This window comes from Dromiciops gliroides, chromosome 3 (assembly GCF_019393635.1).
Source record: "Dromiciops gliroides isolate mDroGli1 chromosome 3, mDroGli1.pri, whole genome shotgun sequence".
NCBI classification, from domain to species: domain Eukaryota; kingdom Metazoa; phylum Chordata; class Mammalia; order Microbiotheria; family Microbiotheriidae; genus Dromiciops; species Dromiciops gliroides.
The window spans coordinates 653,410,441-653,427,981 of NC_057863.1; the positions used below are offsets into that span (position 1 = coordinate 653,410,441).

At 43.3% G+C, this 17,541-nt stretch overlaps 1 protein-coding gene across 8 annotated transcripts in view; it reads right to left on the minus strand.

Annotated features, from left to right (window-relative positions):
* Positions 1 to 17,541, minus strand: part of LOC122746099 (zinc finger protein 260-like) — a 176,379-nt gene that overhangs the window by 103,453 nt on the left and 55,385 nt on the right. For 4 of the 8 annotated variants that reach the window (XM_043991567.1, XM_043991562.1, XM_043991560.1 and 1 more), the window contains exon 1: positions 3,496 to 3,648. The exons of 3 other annotated variants lie outside the window; for them this stretch is intronic. The gene's annotated coding sequence lies outside the window, so the exon portion shown is untranslated. Of the gene's footprint in view, positions 1 to 3,495; positions 3,649 to 3,727; positions 3,780 to 17,541 lie in introns of those variants that run through there. One more of the 8 variants, XM_043991563.1, reaches the window with a different exon arrangement.

The window sequence follows — 17,541 nt, forward strand, 5'->3', positions numbered from 1 at the left end:
AAGCTAATGACTTTATGAGAAATCATAATACAATAAAGCAAAACAAAAAGAATGAAAAAGTAGAGGGAAATGTGAAATATCTCCTTGGAAAAACAGCTGACCTGGAAAACAGATCCAGGAGAGATAATTTGAAAATTATTGGACTACCTGAAAGCCATGATTAAAAAAATTTTTTTAAAAAGAGCTTAGACATTATCTTCTAAGAAATTGTCAGGGGAAATTGCCCTGATATTCTAGAACCAGAAGGTAATACAGAAATTGAAAGAATCCACTGCTTACCTCCTGAAAGAGATCCCAAAATGAAAACTTCAAGGAATATTACAGCCAAATTCCAGAGCTCCCAGGTCAAGGAGAAAATACTGCAAGCAGCCAGAAACAAACAATTCTAGTACTGTGGAGCCACAGTCAGGATAACACAAGATCCAGCAGTTTCTACATTAAGGGATCAGAGGGCATGGAATATGATACTCCAGAGGGCAAAGGAACTGGGATTACAACCAAGAATCACCTTCCCAGCAAAACTGAGTATAATCTTTCAAGGAAAAAAGTGGGACTTCAATAAAAAAGAGGACTTTCAATCATTCTTGATGAAAAAGACCTGAACTGAATAGAAAATTTGACTTTCAAATACAAGACCCTAGAGAAGCATAAAAAGGTAAACAGGAAAAAGAAATCATGAGGGATGTTAAAAGGTTGAACTGTTTATATTCCTACATGGGAAGATGATGCTTCTAACTCTTAAGAACTTTTTCATTATTAGTGCAGCTGAATGGAGTATACTTAGAGGGCACAGGTGTGAGTAGAATATGAAGGGATGATATCTTTAAAGCATTTTTTTTTTGGTGGGGCTGTAGGGATTAGGTGGCTTGCCTAGGGTTGAGGGGTTGGTGTCTGGTGTCTGAGGTTGGATTTGGGCTCAGGTCCTCCTGGGTGCCAGGGCTGGTGCTTTGTACACTGTGCCACCTAACTGTCCCATGTTGATATCTTTAAAAAAATAAAATTAAGGGGGGAGAGGAATGCACTGGGAAAAAGGAAAAGGTAGAGGTGGAATGGGGTAAAGTATCTCACATAAAAGAAGCAAGAAAAAACTTATGGACTAAAGGGGAAGATGGAGAAGGTGTGGGGGAAGTTGAGTGAGCCTTACTCTCAACAGAATTGACTCAAAGAGGGAATAACATACACTCAACTGGGGAGAGTAATCTATCTTACCCTGAAGGTAAGTAGGAGGGGAAAGGGATTGGGGGGAGGTGAAAAAAGGGAGGGCAGATTGGGGGAGGGGGCAGTCAGAAGCAAAACACTTTTCAGGAGGGATAGGGGAAAGAAGATAGAAAATAGAGTAAATGTCATGGAGAGGTAATAGGATGGAGGGAAATATAGTTAGCAATAGTAATTGTGAAAAAAATTTGAAGCAAGTTTGTCTGACAGGCCTCAGTTCTCAAACACATAGCAAACTGAGTCAAATTTTAAAAATAAGAGCCGCTCTCCAATTGATAGGTGATCAAAAGACATAAAGTGTTCAGATGAAATAATCAAAATCACCTATAACCATATGAAAAAAATGCTCTAACTCACTATTGATTGGAGAGATTCAGGTCAAAACAATTCTCGGTACTATCTCATACCTAATGGATAGGATAATAGGACAGCAGAGAAAAATAACAAATGTTGTGAGGGATATGGGGAAAATGAGACATTAATACACTCTTAGTAAAGTTGTAAAGTGATTCAAACATTCTGTAGAGCAATTTGGAACTATGGCCAAAGTGTTATAAAACCATACATACTCTTTGACCTAGCACTAGCACTAGTAGGTTGGTATCCTAAAAGAGATTTAAGGGGCAGCTAGGTAGCACAGTAGATAAAGCCTTGGGCCCTCTCAGACACTTGACAATTACTAGCTGAGTGACCTTGGGCAAGTCACTTAATCCTCATTGCCCCGCACGCAAAAGAAAAAGAGAGATTTAAAAAAATAAAAAGTTGAATTCAAAATTGGGGTGATGTCCATCAATTGGGGAAAGGCTGAACAAACTGTGGGATGAGATTAGGATGGAACACTATTGTGCTGTAAGAAATGATGAGCAGGGGGGCAGCTAGATGGCGCAGTGGATAGAGCTCGGGCCCTGGAGTCAGGAGTACCTGAGTTCAATCTCTCTCTCTCTCTTTTTTTTTTTTTAGTGAGGCAATTGGGGTTAAGTGACTTGCCCAGGGTCACACAGCTAGTAAGTGTTAAGTGTCTGAGGCCAGATTTGAACTCAGGTACTCCTGATTCCAGGGCTGGTGCTCTATCCACTGGGCCACCTAGCTGCCCCCATGGAGTACCTGAGTTCAAATCCAGCCTCAGACACTTAACACTTACTAGCTGTGTGACCCTGGGCAAGTCACTTAACCCCAACTGCCTCACTAAAAAAAAAAAAAAAGAAAAAAGAAATGATGAGCAGGATGCTGTTAGAAGGACTTCTGAAAAATGTAATCCATCTACAGAGAAAGAACCGATGGTATCTGAATACAGGTTTAAGTATATTTTTTTTGTTAGTTCCTCTTTCTAAAGCTTTTTTGTCTGTTTTCTTTCACAACCTGACTAATGTGGAAATGTTTTGCATGACTGCACATGTATAACTTACACTGAATTGCTTGTGTTCTTAAAGGGGGGTGGGGAGGGAGGAAGGAAGAAAATTTCGAAGACAAAGTTTTAAAAATCCAGGTGAAAATTTCTTTATACGTGTAACTTGGGGGAAATCTGAAAAAAGGAATGAATTGGAGGAGGTACCCTCCAAAAAAAAAAAAAAGATGAAGCTGCAGACACAAAGCAACCTACTGGGAGTCTAACCTCTGGACTTCCCAGGCCTGGGAAAGCCGACACTACTAAAGAGATAAATGCTAAGAGATAAAAAGGAACCGGACGATGCCCGTTAAGAAGGGCCTGACGAGGCATCTGAGAATGCCCGGGAGGAGGGCATCTTGCAAAGGAAACACTGTCACCACCGAACCACAGATGCCCAGTCTCCGGTAAGGACCCACTCCCCTCCTCCCCTCGAACCCGCCCGGGACGGGGCGCCCTCCCATCCCTGGGAAGAGTGGCCACACGTGGGTCTAGGGGTCAGCCAATAAGCATGTACCATGTGATAAACCCGGGGTGGGGGTGTACAAAAAAAGGGGGGTCCCTGCGCTCCGAGAGCTCCCAGGCTAGCAGGAAGGGGTCTGGGGGCCGCCTAGCCAGCCCCCACCGCGCTCCACCCAGATGGAGGGGCTGAAGCCCAGACACCCCGAGGCTCGGGGCACGCCGCGGGTCCCCCCGGGAACAGGGGGTTCCCCCCCCCAGTGCGTTTCCGGCCGCGGCCCCGGGCAGCCTGCGGAGCGTCGGGGTGGGGGTGGGGGGGGCAGCGGGGCAGGGCTGGGCTCTCGCGGGCACTTTGACCCGCTCCTCTCCCGGGACCAGGATCTGCCGTCGTCCCTCCCCCCGGCCCGGGGGCCCTTCTCTGGCCCCGCCTCACTCACCCCCGAAGCCCTTTCCTCCGGAAGTCCGCGCTCTCCGGCCTAACGCCGCCACTTGTGCTCCCAGCCCCGAGCACCGAGGGAACCGCCCGGGACGTTTAGGGGACTGAGGGGAGGAGAGAGGGTCTGCCGCGGGGCATTCTGGGCCTTGTAGTCCACGCGAGGGCGGGGCGGCGAGAGGCGGGGGTGGAGGCAGAGCCGCGGAGCACCCAGAGCAGGAAGGGGGGGGACTCACAGTATAATGGGGCGGGGCGCCTGATGGAGGGCGGCGGGCGGCCTGCGAGCCCCGCCCCGCCCCTCCGAGCCCACTTCTGGACCACTTTGGCCTCTGAGGAAGGACTGGGCCGCCGAACCGGCTTGGGGAGGGATGGGGGCAGGTCTACAGCTGCTAGGGTCTCCTGGGTCTGGACCATCTCCTGGAAGCTCTTCTCAACACCCCCCCCCCCCCTTCATTCCAGGGCCTTCCCTCTGTTCCTTAGTTCCTCTTTATCTCTCGCGTATCTCTCCGCACCTTGTCTTCCCCGTTACATTGTGAGCTCCTTGGGGGTAGGGACTGGGTTTCGCCTCTTTTTTGTGTCCCCCAGAGCTTAGCATAGGGCTTCCCACATGATGTTCTTCCTTCATTTTCAAAGAGGACCAATGACATCAGGGAGTGAATTGGATTGAAGTCAGGCAGAACTGCACAAAGCCCTCAGGGTCACTATATTCCAGCGTCGTCAAAGTCCTGTGCCCAGACAAAAGTCAGGAAGACCAGGATGCCGCGGGTGACCTTGGTGTCTTCCCACAGCACCCGCCTCAGCCTCCTTCCTAGCTCTTGGAAGGAATCAGTCGCATCCGCCCATTGGGCAGTCGTCACATGCTTTGGGGTAGCCATACCCCTAAGGCGCTGACACGGCTGAGCCCTGTCAGTTACCTTCAGCCTGGCTTAACCCCTATGCCTAGTATCCTCTTGTGTTGCTGTTTAATAAATGTTTGCTGATTGATTGACCTGTTAGGGAAGATGAACCGTCTTTCCTGGCCATTTAGACTGCTGAGAGCTAAGGAGACGACACTCGTTAGGGGTCTAGAGCTAGAAGGGGTTCTCTGGAGCCTATTCTCCCATACTATGAAGGAGGAAGCTGCGGCTCTCCTTCGCTGAGCAGTCAGAGCCAAACGACTGCAAGGGGAGGGCTTAGGAGACAGAACTACTGGGGTTAGGTAGCTCTCTACCCAAGGGCCAGACCTTGAGGAAGGGAAGGGTCACAGATCCTGGAAGGCCATCGCTGGATAGCTTTGGAGCCTGAAGGGACCTCTCATTTTCATGGAACTGAGTGACTTGCCCATACTCCAACAAGCAATAAGGGACAGCTGGATCTGAACCCAAGCCCTGCTTCTTTCCACTACCATACGCTGACTTGTCCTTAAATTATTTTAAAGACCCTAGAGCTCGATCTCCTCATTTTTACAGATAGAGAAACTGAGTAGAGAAAGGGCTTGTTGCAGGTCATCGTATCAGAGACTATCAGAGGCTGGGAGGAACTTGAAAGATTTGTTGTTTTGTTGTTTCAGTAGTGTCAACTCTTCAGGACCCCATTTGGGGTTTTCTTGGCAAAGATACTGCAGTGGTTTGCCATTTCCTTCTCCAGCTCATTTTCCAGATGAGGAAACTGAGACAAACAGTTAAGTGACTTGGCCAGGGTCACACACCTAATAGGTGTCAGACGAGATCTGAACTTTGGAAGATGGCCCCTGCAGTCTATCCACTGTGCTACTTGAAAGATTATCCGCTCTGATTCTCACCTTTAAACCCTACCATAGCACCTCCAGCATACAGATTATTTAGAATTTTATTTTTTTCCCAAATTACATGTAAAAGCAAATATTAACATCGATTTTTAAAACTTTGTGTTCCACAGTATCATCAACATTATGTGTTGATCAACTGTGATAGACTAGATTCTTCTCACCAATACAAAGGTACAAGAAAGTTCCAAAGGACTCATGATGGAAAAGGCTCTCCAAATCCAGAAAAAAAAAAAAAAAAAAGAACTGTGGAATATGGATGCTGATTGAACCATACTATTTCTTTTGGTTTTGATGCTGTTGTTTTTCTTTTTTGAGGTTTTTCCTTTTTGCTCTGATTCTTCTCTTATAACATGACTAATGCAGAAATATGTTTAATGTTATTATTTATTTATATATATATATATATATATATATATATATATATATATATATATATATATATATATATATATAACCTATATCAGATTACCTGCTCTCTGGGGGAGGGGTAGAGGGAGGGGAGAAAGAAAAATTGGAAATTGGATATCTTATAAAAACAAATGTTGAAAACTATCTCTACATGTAACTGGAAAATAATAAAATACTTTTATTCAAAATAAAAAAAAATTAAAAAACTTTGTGTTCCAAATTCTCTTCCTTCCTCCCTGCCTCCCCACCTCCCCTTAAGCACTCAAACAATTTAGGGGCAGCTAGGTGGTGCAGTGGATAGAGCACCAGCCCTGGATTCAGGAGGACCTGAGTTCAAATCCGACCTCAGACTCTTAACACTTAATAGCTGTTTGACCCTGGGCAAGTCACTTAACCCCAATGGCCTCAAACAATTCAATACAAGTTATGCATGTGTAGTCATGCAAAATATTTCAACATTAGTAAGGTTATGAAAGAAAGTAGACAAAAAAAACTTTAGAAAAAGGAACTAACAAAAAATTATGCTTCAATCTGTATTCAGATACCATCAGTTCTTTCTCTGTAGATGGACTGCATTTTCATAAGTCCTTCAGAGTTGTCTTAAATCATTGTATTGCTGAAAAACACTAAGTCATTCACAGCAGATCATCTTACAATACTGCTGTTATTTTGCAAACAGTACATTTCACTTGGCATCAGCTCATGTAAGTCTTTCCAGGTATTTCTAATAGCTCATCATTTCTTACAGCACATTAGCGTTCCATCATAATCTCATACCACAATTTTCCCGCCATTCCCCAATTGATGGGTATCTCCCCGATTTTGAATTCAACTTTGTTTTTTATCTCTTTTAGGATACCAACCTAGTAGCGGTATTGCTAGATCAAATAGTATACCTGGTTTTATAGCCCTTTGGGCATAGTTCCAAATTTCTCTACAGAATGTTTGAATCACTTTACAACTTTACCCAGAGTATATGAATGTCTCATTTTCCCCATATCCTTTACAACATTTGTCATTTTCTTCTGGTGTCTTATTATCCAACCCAGTAGGTATGAAGTAGTACCCAGAATTGTTTTGACCTGAATCTCCCCAATAAAAAGTGAGTTAGAGCAATTTTTTTTTTCATATGGCTATAGGTAGCTTTGATTATTTCATCTGAAAAGTTCATGTGTTTTGATCATCTATCAAGTGGGGAGTGGCTCTTATTTTAACAAATTTGACCCAGTTCTCTATGTGAAAGACAGGCTTAAAAAGATCAAATGACCTACTCATAAACAAAACCAGTAGTTAAGGGCCGTGTTTAGCAAGGAAATAACGGCTTTCTGACTGGATCTAGAGCTCTTCCTAATACTGGGGCTGGGAAGAAGATAGAGGCTTGTTTTTTTGGTTTTTTGGGTTTTTTTTGTTTTGGTTTTTTTTGTTGTTTTTTTTTTTTAGTGAGGCAATTGGGGTTAAGTGACTTGCCCAGGGTCACACAGCTAGTAAGTGTTAAGTGTCTGAGGCCGGATTTGAACTCAGGTACTCCTGAATCCAGGGCCGGTGCTCTATCCACTGCACCATCTAGCTGCCCCGAGGCTTGTTTTTTAGAGGGAGCTGTTTAGTCTGTGTTCATTTGGGGACAGTGGAGAGATAGGGGCCAAGGCTCACTGGCATCTATGAAACCCCTTCCCCAACTCTTACCTCTTGGCTGAGGTCCCAGAAGGCCCTAGGTAATATTTGTGCCTTTCTGAAGTGTCAACTAGACCAAGCCTGCCTCTAACCTGAGGATGGCTGGAGCTAAACAGAGCAGACTACAGACAGGCTAGGAAAGTCAGGAATCAAACAGAAGTTTAATTTCAAAGTGAGGGGAGGGGCAGCTAGGTGGCACAGTGGATAGAGCATGGCCTGGGAGTCAGGAGGACCTGAGTTCAAATTCGACTTCAGACAACACTTACTAGCTGTGTGACCCTGGGCAAGTCACTTAACCCCAATTGCCTCACCAAAAACAAACAAAGTGAGGGGAAACAGCTTGCAAGCAAGGAGGATAGACACATTTGCTGGAGCCCTGCCTCTAGTGAGGGGTGGGGAGGACCAAAGCAGCTTGGGGAAATCTCAAAACTTACACTGTTTATATGAATGTATGGATCACCTGGATTTGATGGAGCTGCCATATTATCCAAGTGAGATGAGACCCTGGATTAATAGGAGCAAAATGCCTTTTGACAATGACTTCAAACTGAAGCTAGACAGTCCCTATTCATTTTCCCCAAGAGAAAAAACAAACTTAAACTCTCCTTTGAAATTCCCATTCACTACCTTCTCTCCCCAAGAAAGTAACTAGATCTTATTGTTCTCCTGATCACTATCTAGGTCCTCTTGGATAAAACACTTTCTGTTTCCACATAATCTAACCATAATCATCTGCTTTCAATTGAGCTGTTAAATTCCTTTGTATTGTTTAACTGATTTACATTTATAGTATTTGCTTTGGGTTGATTTGCATCATGCTAATGAAGTTACCCCATCACTAGTGACCAAAGAACCCTTAAATACTCTTAGAAAGAGGGAGTCTCCAAGCTTCTCAGGAAGGAGTCTCCAGCATGATCCTGTTTATTTCTTCTTGGGAAAAAATAATTTGGTCAAGTTTTTCCTGTCTGTCTCTGATCTGTTTTTTCCTGTAGGAGAAATTATGAAAATAATTTATCTGATCTGATTTGGTTTTGTCCTGTAGGAGACATGTTCTCTGATCTGTTTTTTTGTAGGAGATGTTATAATATATAATTTCTCTGATCTGTTTATTAATTTTTTGTAGGAGACAGGCAATAAAAACTATATTTAATTTTTTTAACAATACTAATGGCTACACAGTGAGCTATAGCCCTGACAATGAAGAGTAACAGTAACAATGAGACAAGTTTGACTGATAAGCTGGATTACATGACTGGAACATGGGTAACTTTTAGCTTAAGCATCCTTTAAAGCAAAGCTTCTTAAACTGTGAGTTGAAACCAAACATGGGGGTCATGTAATAGTGGAAGGGGTTTACAAAACTTGGCAACAGTAAAAGGTTATGTATACCTAATTTATATACCTATATACCTGGGGTCACATAAAAATTTCTCAGATGAAAAGGAATCACAAGTGGAAAAAGTTTAAGGCCTGCTTTAAAGTATGAGAAAGCCAACTGGTTTCTCAATTGCATAAAAGAGCTCTATGATCTTCCTGAAATATATTATACAATTTCCATAAAGCTTTCCTTTTAATGAACTAGTTTTAGATTTTTTTTGTTAAGTTGATTACTTTTTTAATGTTATGGTTGCAATAAAGGTAAACTGAGGCACAAAGTTTTGAGCATAGTCAATTTATAGATAAAGCTAGCAATTACTAACAAATGGTTTCTTTAGCTCCTCAGTGAGTTGAAAAGACCTTGAGGTGGAGTTTACAACACTTTTTGTAGTTTAGGAAAGTACAGAAAAATAGAAAGGGAGATAAAAAATTGATAGGAGACAATATGATTGGTTATAGGAAGGCAGAAATACAGGCATGGGGGACACTCTTCTTCACCTTATCCCGCCCTGGGCTGCTCATTTCACAGTGGCTGATCTCTGCAGGGCATTTTTCTCAGTCTCTGTTTTTCTCCAAAGCCAGTTCATTTTTGCTTTCACTTGGGAGGGGCATCAGTTTGCCTGAACTGTTCTCCCACAGAGGTTCAGCCAAGGCACTGAGCTCTTTTTCACAGGTATTAAAACAAGGCATCTCCTCCTCAGATCGGCAGGACTCTGTTTTGTTACAGATTGTCCATGACCTGCTCCTCTGTTCCCTCTCCCCTGTTGTTTTGGTCGGGGACTCCATTTATCTTCTCAGAGGGTTAGCAGCAAGAGGCCATAAGGCCTCCTGAGACAAACTTCAGTCTGCTCTCCCTTCTGGAAAATTGTTGGGACTCCACCTTTCAGCCTCCAGCCTCTGCCTTGACTCAAGTCATGCCCCTTCCAGACCATCACTCAGCTTCCTGTGCCACATCCTAAGGGTCAGCTCTGTGCATTCTTTGGTTTGGGGGCTACTGTCATCTCTGGATCCCTGATCTTTCATGCACAGCCCTTGATAACCTAAAGAAACCTGGACCTGAGCCTTTAGCTCTCCCCACTGAGCCTCAGAATGCCTTTGACTCTGAAATTGGCCCTCCCAAACCTACCCACTTTGGGTCTCTCCAACTTTTCCCTCCCACTGGATCTGTTTGCCTCTGAGAAAGGAGGGGATGCCGTTGGTGTATTGACACAGAAGCATGGTGAAACTTTCCTCTCAGGGGATACCATGGTAAGAAGATGGACAGTGTAGCCAAAAGCTTCCTATGCTGTCTCCCTGCAGTAGTGGGCATAGCTGTCCTTGTTTCTGCCACTTAATGGTCCATGTACCCCATGCTGTTGAAAAACTTAATTCACACCATACCCAGCATCTGTCCTCCAGCAGGCTAGCCAACCTTGAAGTGACTTTGTTATCTAAACCTAATTTGATCATCAAATGTATAAATACACTCAACCCTGCCACCTATTTACCAGAGGTGGGAGATGAGGACCAGACTTTAAATCACGACTGTATAATTTATCTGGATGCCTTGTTTCCCCTCTGGAGAACCTACAAGAAACCCGCTTAGAAAGAGCAGACTCGGGGCAGCTAGATGGCGCAGTGGTTAAAGCACCGGCCCTGGATTCAGGAGTACCTGAGTTCAAATCCGGCCTCAGACACTTAACACTTACTAGCTGTGTGACCCTGGGCAAGTCACTTAACCCCCATTGCCCCGCAAAAAAAAAAAAAAAAGGAAAAAAAAAAGAAAGAGCAGACTTTGGTACTGGTGGATCCTGCCTGAGAAATGAGAATGGAGACCTAGCATCACTAGTAGCACAGAAGTGGCTGAAGCTTCACCACCACCCCATAGTCATTCAGCACAACAAGCAGAACTGGAGGCAGTCCCCAGAGCCTGGGAAAGGGAAAAGGATTCATGTTTACACAGACGGCCAATGTGCATTTGGGGTTTCCTAACCTCCTCTGGACACCCTATTAAAAACCAGAAGCAGGTTCCACCCTCCTAGATTGCTTGCTGCTTCCTCTGGCAGAGGCAGGAATTACAATTCCAGGGCACAGCCTGGAAAACAATGCACAAGCCCAGGGAAATAATAGCTGACCAAGCAGCCCAGCGTTAACGCCCCCACGCCAGGAGGCAGGCACTGGTTTTCTTTCTCCTCCCTGCTTTCCTCTCGGGGTTTCATCTCTCACGATGTTCCTAACAGTGCCAGTTTTTGGCTTCTTATATTCTTGGGTTTCTTTCTTTCGTTTATTTTGCTGTTCTTATCTCAGACTTGCCCGTTTTGCCATTCTGTTAGTCCTACAGACCTCACTTTGACTCATGGGCATAAACGGTGACACGGGCCCTGACCTGGGGTCATTAAACCCCACACAAGGTAATTCCACTTTCATTTCGAATTCTTTGTGGATTGCTTCCTGGGAGATCTCACTTGGTCCCTTTGGCCATTTTCTGAGACCCGATTACATCTACACGAGACCGTGGGGTCTTACAATGCCACTGATGACTCCTATTGCAACAACCAACTGGGCATCAGACCATTGCACTTTGCCCAGAATCTAAGCCATTGTCAAGGAATCCATTCTATTCCCATTCACAGATAATAATCCTAGGACTGACTACCCCTTGCCTCCAGCCTCTATACTCCATGAGTCTCCACTCACTTTGTGACATTCACACTTTCATAGACTGATTATCCTCCACCATTGTACTGTTCTTCCTGTGTGGCTCCACTCCATACCCCAGTATCCCTCCCTTCCCAAAACACCTATGCACCCTTGTCTAGACCAGGGCTTCTTACACTTTTCTCATGACCCTGGTATATAGTTATATAAAATAGATGTGCATAACCTTATACTGATGCCAAATTATTCGTGACCGCCACATTCAGTTACATGGCCCCATATGGGGTCATGACGCACAGTGTAAGAAGCTAGGCTCTACACCATGCCTGGGTCATGCCTGTTATGGCCCTACTAGCTGGCACCCTGGGCACACTGTACCCATCTATCAGGGCAGCTGGCCAGGGGCCTGGAGAGCACTGGAAGGCTCATCACCAGCCTCCAAATGCACCTACATTGGGGAATGTCATTTCTATGTCAACCAATCCTCCCTCCCTCATAGAGGAGGATCTTGGTGCTCTGAACAGACAAGTAGAAGATAGATGGGAAAGAGGCCAAAGCATCCTGTCATACTTCTCTTCTTTATCTCTCATCTCTGGCTCATTCTCCTGGCTCCCAGAAAGCCTTGGTGGCCCCTTCTGCTCCATCCTCTTTGGTCTAATGTCACTGTCCTTTGTCTGGCCACCTATCTTGGCATCCCCTGCCCATTTCTCTCCTGCACCAAATCACCCCATGTGGGGTCACATAACTGCATGTGGGGGTTGTGAAAATGTTGACAGTAAATGTTTGATTTGTCTATCTCTCTTATCTACCTATGTACCCAGGGCCAAGTGAAAATTTCTCAGGCAAAAAGGGGTGCCGAGTGGAAAAAGTTTAAGAAGCGCTGTTTGGACTGTGACTCCAGAGCTGAAGTGATCAATCAGTTCCCCTGACATGCTAGTATCCCACCCCAACACCCCCCACCACCAGCCAGTTCCTGGTCCCCTGGTTCAGTACCCTGCCCAGCAAATACAAGACTCAACCAGGCAAGGGAGCAAGAACTTGCATAGCAAAAGTGCCCCACCTCCAATTGCCTTAAGGCAGGAGGCCAAGCTGCAAACTTCCCTCTTCTCTCAGGAGATTTGTAGGACACTATCTTGTGCAGCTCTTTCTTCTCCATTCCTTCCTGAGGCCTGGGATGAGAAAGGATGATGTTAGAGATCAGGTAGGAGTCCTGCAGGGCAGAGGTACTCCTTTATTCTTTTTCTTTTTTTTTTTTTTGCGGGGCAATGGGGTTAAGTGACTTGCCCAGGGTCACACAGCTGGTAAGTGTCAAGTGTCTGAGGTCGGATTTGAACTCAGGTCCTCCTGAATCCAGGGCTGGTTCTTTATCTACTGTGCCACCTAGCCGCCCCGGTACTCCTTTATTCTTTATCCTGCAATCTGGAGATCAGACAGGAGACACTCAGGGTATAATGGTATTGCACCTAGCTCTCTACCTACCAATTCTAAAGCAAATAAAGACCAGGTGAGAAACTCATGGAGATGAAGTAGCAGACTGAGTGATACCAGGTTGAAATTGAATGAGGATTCACAAGTTTTTTGGGAGAGATGAAGTGAGTAAAGATTTTGTCCTGGGTAAAGTTTCAGGTTAAGCTTTGGCCATGCTGAGGCTGGAGTAGCTAATGAATATGCTCCCACAGAATACTGGTGTGTTCTAGGGAGAAGATGGTGTGTAGGAAGTGGCAATGAAAGGCTCTGCTCAAAGTCTTTCACTAAGAAGCTGCATGTAGAGTGTTGATGCTACTTCCATAATTACCCAAGGAGGCAAATGGTAGAAGTGAACCAAAAGTCTTTGAAAACTCATGATGCCAGACATGGATCTAGTCATGGGGCTAGTGTCATTGGCTGTCAGATCTGAGCTTTGGGAAGATGTCTTTTCAGCTGAGGGGAGGCGGAATGGAGCAACTCCAGTGAATAGGATGGTAGAGGAAACCCCCAGCAGGCTATTGCAATAGTCTTGGTGCTAGATGATGAAGGCTAGCATCAGAATGGCGACAGTATCAGAGAAAAGGGGCTCTCTGGCTTCTCTCTCTGATTGTTGGCTCCCAGAATGTTCATTTTAAGAAGAGGGCCCAGACCAACCATTTGTCTCCCACGTGCACTTTTGACTCTCCACTAGACCTCCTGTATCTTTACTGTGGAAAAATCAATCATGCAGGAGAGTTCCACACCGTGCACAAAGCATCATAACTAGGCTTAGAATGAATACGGTGGGAAAATTTCCTATTCAGAAAAGAAATTGCACAGTGGGGAAACTGAACCAAGAGGCTACTACCAGCACAACTGTATAGTCATCCTCTCAATTTTCCCAGGCACAGACATCCAGCTGGGGTAGTTCTCAGATCACACTCCCTTGGGGCAGCACATGACATTTCCCTTGAGTGGTGTATTTATGCTTTATGACAATGCAAACAATCATGCCTGAAATCAAAACTCAAAACAATATCAAATTACAGTTCCAAGAGATGTTTTTCCTCATGTCCCTGCAATAACAATTAATAATAAGCACATACAACATATTCTCTTCTGGAGCAGAAATCAATCATTAGAAATAAAGAAAATAATCACATTCTGAAGTTTCATACATACATTGAATATATGAGGGTTCACTCAAAACCCAGAAAACCACTGGCTATCCTGAGCCTTGAGGCTTGACAAATATCCATATCTAAAAGTAGTTGTATGTTAAAGCAAAAAAAAAAACTTTAAATCTGAGATCTGTTGACTCCAAGTTGGCTTAAAGATATAACTTTAATACATACTATTAAGGTGAACTTCCATGATTTTTATAAGCAATGATCACAAATCAAAATCACTATTTAAAAAAGAAACTTGTAGGGGCAGCTAGATGGCGCAGTGGATAGAGCACTGGCCCTGAATTCAGGAGTACCTGAGTTCAAATCCGACCTCAGACACTTAACACTTACTAGCTGTGTGACTCTGGGCAAGTCACTTAACCCCAATTGCCCCACAAAAAAAAAAAAAAAAAGAAGTAAAAGGTTCTAGTTTCTCCGTAGATAACTTCATTATTGTAGAAGTTCACATATTCTTTCAGAAATTTCTCACATAAATTTTATGTCTTTGCTAAGGCTGAAGATCAAGCGGATTGATAATCTACAATTCCCATTCTCCCCACGCCCCCCAAAAAACTTCACAGATATTAACAAAATCTGGGGGCCTTTCCCAAACAGTAATCATTATTATTCATTTTTAAAGCAAAATATACCCAATTAAATACTTGAAAGTTGTTTTATTTTTGTGGTTTATGCTACTCCAGGAGTTGTCTTATGGCATTATTTTTGGAGGTATGTGGATGGATTTGGCCGGAGCACGGGAGAGACACAGCCTTTCCTCTTCCATCTTGACTCTGCCCCTGGATCTTTTTTTTTTTTTTTTTTTGCAGGGCAATGGGGGTTAAGTGACTTGCCCAGGGTCATACAGCTACTAAGTGTCAAGTGTCTGAGACTGGATTTGAACTCAGGTACTCCTGAATCTAGGGCCGGTGCTTTATCCACTGCACCACCTAGCCACCCCCCTTTTTTTTAAGGGGCAATGAGGGTTAAGTGACTTGCCCAGGGTCACACAGCTAGTAAGTGTCAAGTGTCTAGTATCTGAGTCTGGATTTGAATTCAGGTACTCCTGAATCCAGGACCAGTGCTTTATCCACTGCCACCTAGCTGCCTCTGAAAGTTTGTTGCTGTATTTATTCATTCATTCATTCATTTATTTGGTCATTTATTCATTCATTTGTTTGTTTATGAATTAATTAATTTATTCCATAATGACAACTGTCTTTATCCAAAAAAAGGGGGTAATTTCCCATGAAACAATTGTATGGGCTGCTAGGTGGCATAATGAACAGAGTAGCAGACCTGAAGTCAGAAAGACTCCTCTTCCTGAATTGAAATCTGGCCTCAGATACTTACTAGCTGTGTGATCTTGGGCTAGTCACTTAACCCTCTTTCCCTCAGTTCCTCATCCATAAAATAAGCTGAAGAAGGAAATGGCAAACCACTCAGTATCTTTGCCAAGAAATCCCCAACTGGAGTCATGAAGAGTCAGACATGACTGAAAGAACTGAACAACTGGCTCCCATTTTTCATATTAATAGAATTTCTTATACAATGATTTCCCAAAAGCTACAATAGAAGAAAAATTAAAAGCCTACCAATAACACAAGCAATACTAGGTATTAAAAAAATTAACACAAAACTTACTGCCAGCCAAACATCAGTTCAGTTGTATTCATTTCCAAACCCTCTTATATAGCACAATCATTTCAGCCATCCATCCATTTGGCATTCTCTAGTACTTGCACTTTGAAGCCAGTAATTATGCTTTTAATTCTTATTCATGCTGTTTCTAAGCATATTTCCTTAATTACAGATATCAAATATTTAGTATTGAGGTCTGATCTAACTATAGAGGGACAAACATCACAATTATCCACTTTACATGGAACCCCACGCTTTAGAATCAGGACAAATCCAATGAAATTGTAACGATTGGAATAACGCCACCTGCTGGATACTTACTGTAGAAGAGTTCTGCCCATGAAGGGAAGGTCTTTGAGGGCAAGACCAGGAGTCTTTTCTTCAGGAGTCAGGAAGTGACGCGGGCTAGTGGGAGGAGGAAGGAAGAGACTGGCGCTCAGTCTCGCTCTCTTTCCTCTGGACTCTGGCGGAGAAGGGAGCTAGAAATGTGCTCTCCCTTTAATAGATAGGAATCTAGGCCTTTCTCTCTCTCTTTACCAAATTCTTATTCTCCTTAATAAATGCTTAAAAGTCTAACTCTTGCTAAAGCTTATAATTTATTGGCGACCACTCATTAGATATTTTAGACAGTTTTGCTAGAATTTTAGCCCTTAACAGATGGCTGACCACGAAGAGGAAAGCTAAACCTCAGTCTTCTTCTGATCTTCTGGTTGGGTAAGAAATTTCCCCTACCCTTTAAATTGCTAAGTACTGGCGCACTGGCTGTGTTTTCCTTTAAATTTTTTCAAATGGACCTTTTAAACTCCCTAATTACCCTATTTTTGATTTTAGTCTGTTTAACCAGACAAATGGGAGATAAGATCATGTTAATGCTTTGTTTTTGTGGATTTTCTATTTTTCTTTTTATTTTTGTTAAAAGAGCCAGCAACTTACTCACACAAGGAAATATCTCTCCCTCTCCCAACCATGCTTTTTCAGAGAAACCTGAAGAGATTCCCGCAGCTTTTCCCAGTTCTAACAGTAATTGTTGCTTTAATTTTGCATGCCTGGAGGCAATGACCCACCCTCTAGAAGCTTTTAATCCCCTAGCACCTGGAGGCAAAGTGGGGGAAGAGGAATCCAGGCCTGAGTTCAAAATCAAGTCTGATTCAAATTGCTCTGGTCCCTCCCCTCCTCTCCAGACCCCACCCTCTACTCCTCCTATGGCCAAGCCCATAGCTTCCCCTGCCTGGGAAGTCCAGAGATCTGATGCGTATGCTCAACTTTTTCTACCTGCATTTGCAGCTTCAGGCTCAGCCCTTCCCCGGCCTGGCTGTGCTTTTGAGACAATCTTAGAAAACTCTTTAAATTCCAGATATGCTCGTTTTGTTCATAATTTTGCTAACCTGCTTTTGTCTTTAATTAGTAATCTTATAAAGCATTTGTATGGTGAAAAGCCCGACAGACAATATAGAGGGGTTAAAGAAGAAAAACTTAAGCTGAATAAGAATGACAATCAACATAGTTCAAGACTCTGCTTCTTTTGCCATGGAAGGGTATATATTTTACAGAAATGTAGAAGTAAGCAGCAAGGTATTGATATGAGTATTGGGGATTTTAGATATCGGAATCAAGAGTGTTCTGAGTTCACTCAGATTATTAATGTCAGTTCAGAGGTTACATAGGATTTCTGTGCTATTAAATATACATTTTGAAATTAATGGTATGGGTTTATTTTTATAGAGATTTTAATGCTTTTGAGATTGTGTCATACTTAGTTTTTAAAACAAGGAGAATATTTGTAAAAGCTTTTTATAGTCATGTGATCAAGTTTATATTTTATAGTACTCTTATTAATATTAAGTTCATGCTCATTTAGATTTCCTTAGTTTGGATTTCACTGTCTTTTATTGTTCCACGTGTATTTTCTTCTATTCAT